Genomic DNA, 13,071 nt, shown 5'->3' with positions numbered 1-13,071 from the left:
CAAATTACTGAAGGAACTAAAAGAGATAGTGTTTAGAGACATAATATATGTCAAAAACAAAATAGAAGCTATAAAGAAGAGCCAATTAGAATTGGTATATTCATTGGCTGAAATGAGATCTGACATAAAGGCTGTAAAAATCAGGCTAGATAATGCAGAGGAATGAATAAGTGACCTAGAAGACAGGACAACAGAAAGCACCCAATCAGAACAGCTGAGAGAAAAACATATAAAACAATGAAAACAATATAAGGAACCTATGGGATAATATAAAGCATGCCAATCTATGCAAAATAGGGGTTCTAGAATGGGAAGAAAGAACAAAGGGGATGGAAAAGGTATTTAAAGAAATCATGACTGAAAACTTCCCAAACCTAAAGAAGGAATGAGACAGCCAAGCACAGGAGGCTCAGAGTTTCCCATACAAGAAGAGCCTAAAGAGACACACACCAAGACATATCATAATCAAGATGGCCAGACTGAAGGATAAAAAAATGATCCTAAAGGCAGCAAGAGAAAAACAAAGAGTGAGTTACAAGAGAAGGCTCTCAGCTGATTTCTCTACAGAAACACTACAGGCCAGAAGGGAGTGGCAAGATATATTCAAAGTCCTGAATGAAAAAACAGATGCAGCCTAGGATACTTTCTGCAGCAAGGCTATCCTTTAGAATAGAAGGAGAGATATAGATTTTCACAGAGAAGCAAAATCTAAAAGACTTTAGCAACTCTAAACCCATGCTAAAAGAAATATTGAAAGGTCTACCCTAAATAGAAAAGAAGTAGGATGCTACAGAAATGAGAACTCTAACTGGAAAGGTGATAACTACCATGAATTACAAATAGAATAAACATGAAATTGTAAAAGAAGACATCTAAATCATTGAGTGGGAGAGGGAAGCAAAAAAATATAGAGTATTTTTTCTTTCTTCTTTTTCTTAAATTTTTTATTCTCGGTAGGATGGGTTTGAGATTACATTACTATCTGTTTAGTACACACAGTTAGAGTAATTGGTTAACACACTTACAAAAAAGTGTAACCAGAAGCCAAAAACTTACAAGTGAGTCACAAAAACTAAATACAATCCAAGATAATACAAAGGAAAATTACCATACTACAAAAGGAAGAAGAAAGGAACAGAGAAGAAATAGCCAATCAACTGCAAAAATAAGTTCAAAATAGCAATAAACACTCATCTATCATTAATTACTGTAAATGTTAACGGACTAAATGCTCCAGTCAAAAGGCAGAGTGGCAGACTGGATAATAAAGCAAGAACCTTCAATACACTGTAAACAAGGGACACACTTTAGGGAGAAGGACACGTATAGATTGAGAGTGAATGGACGGAAAAGGATAATCCATGAAAATGGAAATGCCAGAAAAGCAGGTGCAGCAGTACTGATTTCAGACATAATACACTTTAAAACAAAGGCCATAAAGAAAGATAAATAAAGACATTTTATGATTAAAGGAGCAATACAAGATGAGGATATTATAATCATTAATATATATGCACCCAACATGAGCACCTAAATACATAAAACAACTACTAACAGAGATAAAGGGGGAAATTGATGGGAATACAATCATTGTCAGAAATTTTAACAACACATTAACATCACTAGACAGATCTTCCAGACAGAAAATAAATAAGGCAACAGAGAAATTAAATGATACAAGAGAAAGATTAGATTTAGTGGATATTTTCAGAGCATTACAACCCCCCAGAATAGGATATACATTATTTTCAAGTGCACGTGGAACATTTTCTAAGATTGGTCATGTACTTAGTCACAAAGGAAGCCTCAACAATTTTAAGAAGATAGAAATTATCTCAGGCATCTTTATTGACCACAAAGCCATTTAAACCCAAAATCAACTACAGAGAAGCAAAGGAGAAATAAAGGAAAGCATAGAGATTAAACAACATGCTATTAAAAAATCAGTGGGTCAATGATGAAATCAAAGTTGTAATTAAATAATACCTTGAGACGAAAATGAAAACACAACCACACAAAACTTATGGGATGCAGCAAAACAGTGCTAAGAGGAATGTTTAGGGTGATACAAGCCTTCCTCAGAAAAGAAGAACAATATCAAATAAACAATCTAACCCACCACCTAAAAGAACTAGAAATAGAAGAGCAAAAATACCCAAAAGTCAGCAGAAGGAAGGATATAATAAAGATCCGGGAGGAAATAAATAAAATAGAGTTTAAAAAATAAAGAAAATAATCAATCAAACCAAAAGCTAGATTTTTGAAACAGTAAATTAAATCGACAAACCTCTGGCCAAACTCACAAAGAAGAAAAAAGAGAGAGCCCAAATTTGCAAAATAAGAAAGGAAAATGGAGAAATTACAACAAATAACATAGGAATACAGAATATCATATGAAACTATCATGAAAAACTACATGGAAGAAATTGAATAACCTAGACGAGATGGACAAGTTTCTGGAAACATACAGTCCACCAAGTCTGAATCAAGAAGAAACAGACCACTTGAACAAACCGATCACTAGGAATGAAATCGAATTAAAAATAGAAAAACCTCCGTACAAATAAAAGTCCAGACCGGACAGCTTCACCGGGGAATTCTACCACACATACAAAGAAGAACTCATACAAGTCCTTCTCAAACTCTTCCAGAACATTGAAAACAAGTAATATTCCCAAACTCATTCTATGAAGCCACCATCACCCTGATACCAAAACCAGGCAAAAACACCAGGAAAGAAGAGAATTACAGACCAATATCACTGATGAACAGAGATGCAAAAAGTCCTTACCAAAATACCAGCAAATAGAATCCAATAGCACATAAAAAAGATTATATATCATGCTCAAATTGGGTTCATCTCAGGGACACAAGGGTGGTTCAACATATGCAAATCAATCAATGTAATACTTCACATCAACAAGAAAAAGGACAAAAACCACATGATCATCTCAAAAGATGCAGAAAAGCTTTTGATAAAATTCAACACCCATTTATGATAAAAATTCTCACCAATGTGGGTATTGAGGGAACATAATTCAACATCATAAAAGCTATATATGGCAAACCTACAGCCAGCATAGCACTCAAGGGTGAAAAACTCAAAAGATTCTCACTAAAATCTGGGACAAGACAAGGAAGCCCACTATCACCACTTCTATCCATCATAGACATGGAAGTCCTAGATAGAGCAATCAAGCAAGTAAGAAAAGTAAGAGGGCTCTAAATTGGAAAAGAAGAGGTAATAGTGTCACTATATGCAGATGACACGATTCTATATCTAGAAAACCCTAAAAGGTCCACACAAATGCTACTAGAGCTGATCGAAGGATTTATCACGGTAGCAGGTTACAAGATTAATGTTCAAAAATCAGTAGCATTTCTTTACACTAATGATGAATCAACAGAAAAAGAAGTAAAGAAACAATCCCCTTTAAAATAACACCCAAAATAATAAAATATCTAGGAATAAATCTAACCACAGAAGTTAGAGAATTATACACAGAAAACTATAAACCATTGGTGAAGGAAATTAAAAAAGTATTTAAAAAATGGAAAGGTATCCCATTCTCTTGGATTGCAAGAATCAATATTGTTAAAATGGTCACACTGCCCAAGGGAATCTACAGATGTAATGCAATCCCTATCAAATTACCCCGGACATATTTCATAGAACTAGAACAAATCACAATAAAATTTATATGGAACCAAGAAAGACATAGAATTTCCAGAGCATTAATGAAGAAAAAAAGAAGGAGCCTGGAGGAATAACTCTCCCAGACTTCAGACAATACTATAGAGTTACAGTCATCAAGACACCGTGGTATTGGTACAAAAACAGACATATAGACCAATGGAACAGAACAGAGAGCCCAGAAATGAACCCATAAACTTTTGGTCAACTAATCTTCGAGAAAGGAGGCAAGAATATACAATGGAATGAAGACAGTCTCTTCAGCAAGATAAACATAAGACAAGATACAATAAACCTCCTAGAAGAAAATACAGGCAAAATATCTGACATACATCTCAGAAATGTTCCCTTAGGGCAGTCTACCCAAGCAATAGAAATAAAAGCAAGAATAAACATATGGGACCTAATGAAACTTACAAGCTTCTGCACAGCAAAGGACACCACGAGTAAAACAAAAAGACAACCTACAGAATGGGAGAACGTTTTTGCAAATGAAACTGACAAAGGTAAGCAGCCCATATGACTTAATAAGAAACAACCAAATAACCCAATCCAAAAATGAGCAGAAGACCTAAACAAGCAATTCTCCAAGGAAGACATACAAATGATCAATGGGCACAGAAAAAAAGGCTCAGTATCACTAATTATCAGAGAAATGCAAATCAAAACTACAATGAGGTATCACCTCAAACCAGTCAGAATGGCCATCATTCAAAAATCCACAAATGACAAATGCTAGAGAGGCTGTGGAGAAAGGGGAACCTCCTATACTTCTGGTGGGAATGCATTTGGTGCAGCAACTGTGGAAAACAGTATTGAGTTTCCTCGAAAGACTAGGAATAGACTTGCCATATGAGCCAGGAATCTTTCTCCTGGGCATATATCCTGAAGGAACCCTACTTCAGGATGACACCTGCACCCCAATGTTCATAGCAGCACTATTTACAATAGCAAAGACATGGAGATAGCCTAAATGTCCATCAACGGATGACTGGCTAAAGAAGTGATATATTTATACAATGGAATACTACTCGGCCATAAATACTGAAAATATAGGGCCACTTGCAACAACATGGGTGCTCCTGGAGAATGTTATTCTAAGTTAAGTAAGCACAGTAACAAGGAATAAAGAGAAGTTACCTCCAGGTACAGTTATTTTGATTAAAATATCCATACAGAAAGCAAGTCAACCCCACGACTGCTGCCAGGAGGAGCATCTGAGTGTAATAGCTCAGCCAAGCAAAGAAGATTCCGACCTTCTCTCCGTAGAATTTCCTGCAGAAAGACAAAATGCAGTTTCAGAAGACACACATAAGCTCTCTGTAACTTCATCCTCATGTTAATTTCTTTTTTCTTTTTTTTTGTGGAGGGGGCATAATTAGGTTTATTCATTTGTTTTTAAATGGAGGCATTGAGGATTGAACCTGGGACCTTATACTTGCTAGGCATGCACTCTACCACTGAGCTATACCCTCCCTCCATCATATTAATTTCTGATTCTAAATCAAGGGGGCTTTAAGTTTAAACCTCTGACTCAATTCACACTTAAAACATATGTGTTTTCTTAGCAGCCCCCAAATTCTACCGTGAAATAAGTAGTATTTTATGTATTATAGAAGTACAGATTACTGATTCACTTGCTGAAGAGAGATAAATGAGAACAGAGCAAAGGAGGGGATGAGGCCGACTCTGGAGCAGATGCAGGGGATAATCACCACTCACTGGACAGTCTGGCACATTCAACATATCCCCCCAAAGTTCATTCTAAACAGGCTTGACACAAGTGGACATCAACAAGTGGCTCAGTCATCTGCTCCTGCCTTATCTCGGGAACTTACCTCTAGCAAATGCATCGTAAGCCACAGATAACAAGGAAATGTCTAATAATGATAACAACTGGGAGTGCCATGTCTCTCTCACAAAATATTTATAAAACTCATTGTGGGAATGGGAGAGGGCAGGAGGGATGTGACTGAGGAAGGCACTGCCCTGTATTCTTTGTATCTAGCATGTCTGTTATTCGTAGGTTTTAAAAACTCTTCAATGTTTCTCAGTTAATCTGGAGTAGATGTAACAGGCCAGGGAGGCAAGATTAGAAGAAAGGAGGCAGGGCATGTAGTGGTGCCAGGCTGGCCCTGAAAGGCAGACAGACACAGACAGGCAGACACAGACGGTTGAGGGATGAGGCGGAACAATAAGACGGCGGCTCAGCTGTGTCTTGCTGTTGCTGATACTTCCCTCAACTGGCTCATTACTGACTCGGCAGTGCTTGGTAAAACCTGTGGATTTCTTCAGCTCTGAGTTCTCTCTGAGGCTTCCGCCTCAGTCTGGAGCTCCGCCCCCCAAGGGGGACTCAGCTCTGAGAACAGCCTGCAGTCCTGGGAAACTTCACGCAGGAAACCCCTTGGGCTGGACCAGCGCTCACAGGGCTGCTGTGAGATCAGCTCCATCGTCAGAGACCTGGGCGTGGACCATTCCATGGGGAAAAGGGCTGAGCCTGATGCCAAATCAGATAAGAGGGATAAAGTGTGTTCATTCTCATGTGAATGGGCTTTGTGGCCTGGCTCACGGGTGGCAGGCTCAGGATGGTGTCTGGCAGAGAAAACCCTCGCAATGGGTTTCAGATGTCTTGGGCTCTTTCTTGTTAAGCTTTTTGTAATATATTCTTATCAACTATCCATCCTGAAAATGCCACATTCAAAACTGAAAGAATGTTAGGAGTTGCCTGCTCCAACTGCCCAATGGTAAACACACCCTGCTACAGTTAGAGAGCTGGTCAGGCAGCCTCTGCCTGGATTTTAACAGTGACGGGGAGTTCATTATTTACAAAGGTTACATGTCGGTAAGTAGGTCAGACAGAATTTTTGAACCTTAAACAGATGTCTGCCCCCTAGTCCTTGCTGAAAGGCTAGGAATAATGAGGATCCCTTCAAATGTATTTTGTCTGATTGTTATCCCTCTCTGTCAAAAACACCCCAATTCTTAATATCAAATTTTCAAAATTTATCTTTGATTTCTTTTTATCAAAGTTATACCATACATTCATTAAAGAGTCAAACAATTCTCAAACACCGATTGTAAAAAGGAGCAGTTCCCAACAACCGCCCCATTTCCTGTCCAGAAGCAAACATGTTCAGCTCCTACTGCTGACTCCTGGAATAATTACTCTCTATCTCTGACTAATATCCTTGTAACGCAGCCTACTGACTTTTTCAGCTTTATGTATCACCTATTTAACTTTCTATTTTGGAAAATGAGGATTAAGCCCTCTTTCAAACTCCATCTCATCTACACATCCAAAACTTCATTCTTCCAACCTTTTGATACAATTACATTATAATTTTGATCAGCTCAGTATCCTTGATTTACATTATTATTACTCTATACAGACTGTTCACAGCTGTAGCAAATTGGCTGCTAGGCTTACTTTTTTCTTCCCTACTTTGTTTTTCCTGGAGTTAATAATTGTCTTGGTGGTTCATAGGTTAGATTTCTGTGCACTTGACAATTCAACCCCAGACCTTCCCCTAATGAATAACTTTCCCAATACTTTCCAATACATTGTCTACAAACTACATCTCCTTGAATAAATCTCTTCAGATCTCCTTCAAACTTGATTAACGACATGCTAGTCTTGTCACAGACCTCAAGGGGCCACTAGTGGGAAGCAACAAAGGGAACACATGGACCAGGGGCAGGGAACAGATAAACATATTTTCCTTAGCAAAACATACTTAAAATAGTGGGAAAATTGTTTTCTTTACAAACACACACACAAATCCCAAAAGCCCATAAAGAATGATTAAACAGCCATCAAGCCCATTGCCCTGCCATCAAATTCTGTATAACAAAACAAAAATAACAGAAGGAAAATATCATACAAATATGAACCTCAAGGGGGATGGGGTACACTCAGTGCCAGAGTGTGTGCTCAGCATGCGTAATTTCTTAGATTCAATCTTCAGTACTCCATTAGAAAAAACATTTAAAAAGAAAAGAAAAATGTATCAAATTTAAATATTTACATATGTACAAACATCCTCTTTTAAAACTGTGCTCTACAGGGTAACCCGGGTTAATGAGAAAGTGCCTCTTCATGACTGTGATCCTGCTGATAATTGAGGGAGGAAATTAGTGTATGACCACATGAAATACAATCCCTTATATAATAATGATCCCAGGTGACAATCATTATTGGCTGCTGTCATCACAAAAAAGAGTCAACTGGAAATTATGTACCTTATGACAGGAGTACAAAACTTCACATAACAAGTATTCTTGCACAAAGTTGAACCTCAATCAGATCAAGCTTTTAGGGGAGGATCAAATCACTTAGCTAAAGCAAACACATAGGATGGAGAAACAAGCCTAACACCACAGGGGGGAATGAAATCAGCCGAACAGGAAATAGAGAAACACCTGAGGAATTTCAAGGAAAATGAGAAACAGGAAAATTTTAGATTAGAACCCACTTGAGAGATATGCTAGCTGCAATGTCTGAACCTAGTCTGGATCCCGATTTCAACCCCAAAACTACTTAAAAGTGTATTTTTGTGACAATCAGGGAATTTCTTTGTAACCCTAAATAAAAAAGGAATATTCCAATTGTATTTGAAAGAGACCTTGTCATTCACTAATGAAAGGTTAAGCTATGTAGGATTGTCTTCAAAATGATCCCATAGTGGGGGAGGGGAGGAGTTGGAGATGAAAGATGCAACAAAAGTGACTCTGAGTTTATAATTCTGGAGCTGGGTGACTGATACAGGCAGGCTGGCTGTGCTGTTCTCTCTACTTCTGTACATGTTTGAATCTTTCCATAAAATGTGAAACAAACAAAATGACTTCAGTGTTTTAAAACCCTCACTTTGAACGTTAAGAGGTTTGCCCAAGTAGGTGGGCACCTGCATGGGGCACTGAGATTAGGAAGATCAGGCACCTGGCTCCAGGCCGACCTGGGGCTGCCTTGACCCTCCTCTTCTCATCATCCACAGACAGCCCATAACTGCATCCTGTCAGCTCCACTCCCCAAACGCATTCCTCCCTGGCTCCCACTATCTCTCATCTGGCCCAGTCCAAGTGTCTCCTACCCGGCCTCCCTGCTTCCTGGGTCACTGCAATTCATTCTCCACAATATCTTTGCAAAATATGATTGAGAGGAAATTACTTTAGTGCTTGAACTATCATGACTGCTTCTCACTGCGCTTAGAGTCTACACTCATTTCCGTGCTCCTGATGCCCTTCTAAACCTCGTGTCTCATCACTGTCACCAGTGGTGGCTCCAGTATCTCCTCAAACCTGCTGAGCACATTTGTGCCTCGGGGCCAATGGGCAAGCTGCCTCTATTCCTGGGGTGATTTTTCCCAGAATCTCAAAGCCCAACCTCCTTATCACCATCTCAGCTCACATGTAACCTACTCAAAGATAGCTTTCTTGACTCACTTCCCCCCAAGTCTCCCAACTCAACACTGTGTTATTTCCTTCATTTCAATCTGACATTGTTTCCTTATTCGCCCGATTATTTTTGTTTGCTCGGTTGTCCTTGACCTCCCTCCCCCCAGCAGCCTTGCCCAAACAGCATAAGCTCCCGGGGAGCAGCCGGCACTGCTGCTCTGAGAAGACACATGCTGAGCGCGACATTAGAGTCACATGGTGTAGTGAAACGGTGTCGAACAGCAGATACAGCAAAGCAGTGAGAATTTCTCTCTTATTTTATAATTTAAGTGAAATCTAACGTTTACTCCTGTTTAATGAAGAATTTGATAGGTCTTTGGTCCCAGTTCCTGGAGGGCAACACCTAAAGCCTTGAAATTTCCCAAGATAGGAGTGTTTTTGCTATTCATGGTGGAAACTTGGATGGCATGTGTTCATGAGATGACTCAGGATGGGGACTGGCCAGCCAGAGACACCAAACATGTGATTAGAGGAGTGGGGCTTTGAGCTTTGTGACAAGTGAGTGACCACCAGGAGAGGAAGGGGCTCAGTGGTTAGAGCTAAGGAAAGGTTTGACTTAAAGTTAGGGTTTGGGTTAGCCATGTAAGTAGTGACCCAATAAATCATGTCTTTGTTATAAAGCCTCCAGTAAAAACTTGGAGCAACAAAGCTCAGAGCTCCTGTGAGCTTCCTGGTTGGTAACACTCTTGGAGGACTGTCACCCTCAGATGCCATGAGGGCAAACCTGAGCCCTTCCCACTGGAGTGCTCTCCACAACAGCTCACCTGATGAGATCTAAGGGCTGCTTCTTGTCTATGCTTCGAGGAGGATCCGATTCCCTGTACAGAAGTCCCTGTTCGCTGGGGCAGCTGAGGTCCTCTGACAGAGGTTGAAGTTGCACTGGGAAGCAGAAGCAAACAGGTGAGCATCACTATCACCACGTGATCACATGTTCTGTTGATAAAATGTGGTACTAACACTTCGTAGTCATTTGTAAATAAGGGGCCCTCACTTGCCAGAAGGGATGGAGGTACCATATAATTTTTCATAATTCTCACCCAGGATTAATACTAACCCCTTGAGGGTCATTTGCATATATGGGTGGAAAGGAACGCTTGGATGTTACAGTCCTGGGGCCACAGTGGGTACCTGGGGAGAGCCTTGCAGATGCTTAATATCTTACAACAGGGCCAGTCTTCCACAGCAAAAAAAAACTAGGCCACCCAAGTGCCCAAACTGCAGCAGTAAAGGGACACCTGACGGTCCAGTCCCCTCCTTGGACACCCAGAGGAAGCTGGACTCTGGCTGGTTAGGGGCAGGGTCAATTCTATAACCCAGGCTTTTTTGTCCCCACAATTCAGTAGTTATTCGGTGACAGCACATGGAATATAAACAACAAAGAAACTTGACATGATGTTATATATTTAGCTTACTCAATAAACAAAATTTAAATCCAGTCATTCTCCTTCCCACCTGACCTACTTTCTTTCTCCTGTACTAGAACCAGATTATTACCCAGCCAGCCTTAACATGGGTCCTGACTCCACTTACCTCCCTCCCAAACACCATATGAGATGATTCCTAAGCCTGGAATGTTCCTAAGCTGGATGTGGGACCAGCAATTACAACAGGCTTTAGTGAAAAAGAACTGGTTGTGCACAGATGCCAACTAAACACTGTAGAATCCTGGTGTCCCACATTAGTAATCATGACAGCTGTTTGCAAGTGTCCCCAAAGTTCATTTAAGACTCTCACTGCTAATTTTGCTGGGACATAAATATAAAACATTTGGACAGCTTGGCTGGACTGCTATGCTGGGTCTCGGGTCCAGGAAGCTCAGTGTCGGCTCCCTGCACCCAGCTCCCTGTTCTGTTCATGCATGTGCATCAAGCAGCTGTTTAGTGTCCATTTTAATACCTTAAACAGTGCATTTCATTATTGTCTTCATCCACAAATACGTGTACCACACAGCAGCAATGATCAATCTCAGCATTTGCTTTCTTTGGTCTTAGAGTCAGATAAATAGATAGCAAAGATAACAAAGTCATAGAGCGCTATAATATAGTATTTCCTTTATTTCAATGACAGGATTTATTTAAAGAGCTTAGATATAACATCCTTGCATTTATGGCATCATTAAGCGTCTGAAGCTGTTACATTATAAGCACTTCATTTCAAGTGAGATGTTATCAGTTAGAGAAGCACTGCTGAATTTGAGGGGTTGCTGTCATCTCAGATGGAGTCCCTAAAAAATGTCAACTCTCTGCAGTATTACCATCATGACAAGAACCCAGACAGATGAAATTTGGAAAGTCCTGTGGCTTTCTAGTGCACAGACAGAAAATGGTATTTCAGAGGGAAAAGCCTGAATTACAGAAAATGATAAATGAAATGGTCTAACATGCATTTCCGTTACAAAGAACTAATACTTCTTTGGTCGATAATAACATCTGTCAGTAATTATGAAAAGAGCTGACAGATGCATAGTACTTAATATTAGGCAGGGCTGTTCTAACATTGACACAGATTCATTAATCCCCATAGCAACTCTACGAGGTGGGTACTACACTTATCCCCACTTTATTGATGAGGAACTTGATATACACAGAGGCTAAATAACATTTACAAGGTCGACAGGGAGAAACCAGCACAGGTGTTCCAGCCTGAGTCTACGCCCTTGGCCACTTCTCTTTTTTTTTTTAGTGGCGGGGAGATATTAAGGTAATTCTGGTGGGGGGTGCAGAGGTAATTAGGGTTATTTGTCTATTTTAGAGGAGGTGTTGGGGGCTGAACCCAGGACCTTATGCTTGCTAAGCATGCACCCCATCACTTGAGCTGTACCCTCTCCTCTCGAGTTTATGCTCTTAGCTGCTAATCCTCACTGTCCCACATGGTAACTCTGGGGGAACTACAGTTCATTCATTCACTCGTTAAACTCAGCCTTCCCGGTGCCTGGGATTCAGCAGTGAACAAGACAACATGGTTCCTGCCTTAAATGAGCTTGTCGCCTCCTGACATATTATCTTCATTTTACACAGGAAGAAACAAGGTCAAGAAGATTAGCCTTTTCCTGTGAACACCTGAGGAGACATGAGGTGCTTTATTTCATTTCTGCCATTTGACTTAAACCATGGGGAGAGAAAGCTGCCTTGCAGATCCCGGAGCTCACAAGCCTATTAATCCCGAATTTTTTTTAACACTGTCCTTTACTTGATACTTGATCTGTGAAAGGATGAAGTAAACCTAAAAAGATTCTAAGACAGCGTGTGGTTTATACAAGGTAACAAACCAGCCACTGTTTACTATCCTAACAGGAATCTGTAGGCATATTTCTTTTCTTTCTGTTTTTTCCTTTTTATGGGCAGCTTTTAAAAACCAAACCAAACCAACCAAACCAAATCACTGAAATTCAACAGCAGGTTCTAAATCACCCCCAAGACAGCAGCTAAACTCGGTTTAGACTTACAATGCGGCTTCTGGTGGTTGGATTGAAGAATGTATCTCTATCCTGAATATAAAAGCCATTCATGCAGCTCTTCTCAAATAGGGCAATGAAAAACCCTTGCTCCTGTTGTTGATACTTTCATCCACTTGGAGGACTTTCATAAAACAGCTAAAGTTATCAAAGGTTGAGGACCGGGTTTTGAGATCATTGGACTTCAGAGGCAATTTTATGTGCAGTATCTCAGCGTATGTACAGAGCACCTCCCACAGGGGGTGTACTTTTGCAAATACAAGCTTGTCATCCAAAACCTATATTGGGAGAATGAAAACACAAACCAGGAAACCATTTTCACATTTTTAGTACACAGATTTTTCTTACGTTGCTGGTAGTTAAAGCACTTGTGTAAACACACACACATATGGCACTGGTAAAAGTGAAGATATAATAAAAATAGATTTGCAGACCATCATACATTTTTGCCTTAAAGATAATTTCTTCATTG

General features: G+C 40.0%; 2 long non-coding RNA genes across 3 annotated transcripts in view; one reads left to right on the top strand and one right to left on the bottom strand.

Moving 5' to 3' along the window:
• Positions 1 to 12,752, bottom strand: part of LOC140688513 (uncharacterized) — a 38,035-nt gene extending 25,283 nt beyond the window's left edge. The window contains exons 1-3 of the long non-coding RNA XR_012063259.1: positions 12,591 to 12,752; positions 9,910 to 10,024; positions 4,835 to 4,969 (exon numbers count right to left, since the gene is read on the bottom strand). This is a non-coding gene — a long non-coding RNA (uncharacterized lncRNA). The remainder of the gene's footprint in view (positions 1 to 4,834; positions 4,970 to 9,909; positions 10,025 to 12,590) is intronic.
• Positions 9,317 to 12,328, top strand: LOC140688514 (uncharacterized). 2 transcript variants are annotated; one of them, XR_012063260.1, is made up of 3 exons: positions 9,317 to 9,383; positions 9,838 to 10,045; positions 12,163 to 12,328. It is a non-coding gene; the product is annotated as an uncharacterized lncRNA (long non-coding RNA). The 2 variants fall into 2 exon arrangements; XR_012063261.1 differs by having other exon boundaries at positions 9,319 to 9,383; positions 9,853 to 10,045.
• Positions 12,753 to 13,071: the final 319 nt, after the last annotated feature.

This window comes from Vicugna pacos, chromosome 2 (genome assembly GCF_048564905.1).
Source record: "Vicugna pacos chromosome 2, VicPac4, whole genome shotgun sequence".
Lineage (NCBI taxonomy): Eukaryota > Metazoa > Chordata > Mammalia > Artiodactyla > Camelidae > Vicugna > Vicugna pacos.
This window is presented reverse-complemented; position numbering and strand designations above follow the sequence as displayed.